We start from the raw sequence: 1812 nt of genomic DNA on the forward strand, positions 1-1812 counted from the left end.
CGATGAGCGCCGGGCGCGTGCGTCCCAGGCACGGTGCTGACCGCCTGACCGGAGCCCGGAGAGTCGGAGACACCGATGCGCTCTGGTCAAATTGGTTGCCGTGGGACGCATCTGCAGCTAGCGAGCGTGTGGTCGCCAAGATGCATGTGAAGAAACAGAGAATTCCTACCAGAATTTCGTTGCAAAATTCTTACCACGACCGTCTTTTCCAAACAGATACTTGAACAACGGATCTGAAAGGAACTGGTACTGATCAGATATGGATCCTTTGGAAATTGAGTACACAGGATCAGTACCATTGTTCCGGATCACATACGGGGATCACGCATCCCCCACTACGGGACCAAAGTACGTAGCCAAACGGTACAAGCGGCGGCACGGCTGGGCCAAAGCCCAAAGCTGCATCGTAGGACATCGAGTGTTCCGCGCTGGTAATCTGCTGCCGCTGTCCGGCCAATCACCGGAATTGTCCCAGCCATCATGGCACCAGCCCTGCAAAAGGGCGCTAAACAACGAGCAATTTGGCTCGGGGGACGGGAATTGGGACCGGGAGCCCTCGTAAACCGAAAGGCTTTGATCGATGCGCGCGATCGGTCCGTGTCCGTGCGAGCTGATCGATGAGCTGAGCGCGCGCGCGCCGCGACAGACCCCCGGCCCGTACCGTGCCGGCGCAATGATCGCCAGCGATCGTCGCCCTATGGCCGGGGATTATTGCGGCGATCATTGCGCTTCGCCGGTGGGCCGTGCCGTGCAATCGGAGCTAGTGCCAGAAAGATTCGAGCACGCTAGCTCGTGGGCGTGCAAAGCTCCTTCCTCCCCGTGTGACCGTACGTGCGGAGGGGAATGCCGTTTTGTCAGGGCACCGCGCCGCGCCGTGCGCATCGGATGCTTGGCTCGTTCGGATGAGCATGAGCCAGGCGACCCGCGCGTAGCGCAGGGTTGGGGCCGAACGTGATCGCACTGACCACTAGCTCCAGACCAGGATGCACGACGACGCGAGAGTAGGGCTCAGCCAGGCAAAACGGCATGTTCCGCTGGAAAAGCGCAGGCCACACCAAAAGCGAGCTGCGAGCCGTACAGGTACAGCCCCTCGTGACCCGTGCTTCTCGACATTCTTGCAGAGGAATAGCACGCAGAGAAGAAGATGACGACGGGGCCGGGGCTTTAACAAGTATTGCGCCCGTGCGTGCTCCGCAGACGAAGGACGCACGCACGCTGGCCTCGGCAGCCTCTGCGCCACGGGGGCGAGTGTTTTCCTGCTCGCCAACGGCCGAGCAGCCCCGCAGAGCCCCCACGCCGTGCTGGACGCGAGCTCACGCTCGCTAGCAACCAACCGAGAAGCACAAACTGGGGGTATTTTATGCTTCAAAAACCCTAGTGCTCGGCAATGTGGACTGCACTGCTGTCACAAGTTGCAGGAGAATGGGACGAAAAGATGGCGATGCGTGCGACATGCCGATCTGCCGGGGGCGGGCAGAGCAGATGATTTAGATTCAGACATTCAGAGGTCGGCTTTATTACAGCAACTTTTTTTTTTGAGAGGGCTTTATTACAGCAACTAGGAGGAGGAAAGTGCGCCCCTCCTGATATGGGCCAGGCAAGGGCGGGCTTGCACGAGCCGAGAGGCCTGATGGGCCCAACGCGTGCTCCGGAAAAGCCTGCAAAGGTCAACGAAAGACAGGATCCCCCATCATTTTGCGAGCAGATTGCACAATGATGTTACCCTATACACAGAAAAGAAATAGAGGCGGAAACTTAGTCGGTAGGCCCAGCCCCGGAAAGGAAGCTAGGGGCCCGCCTAGTTGAATAGAC

Source organism: Setaria italica, chromosome VI (assembly GCF_000263155.2).
Source record: "Setaria italica strain Yugu1 chromosome VI, Setaria_italica_v2.0, whole genome shotgun sequence".
Classification (NCBI taxonomy): domain Eukaryota; kingdom Viridiplantae; phylum Streptophyta; class Magnoliopsida; order Poales; family Poaceae; genus Setaria; species Setaria italica.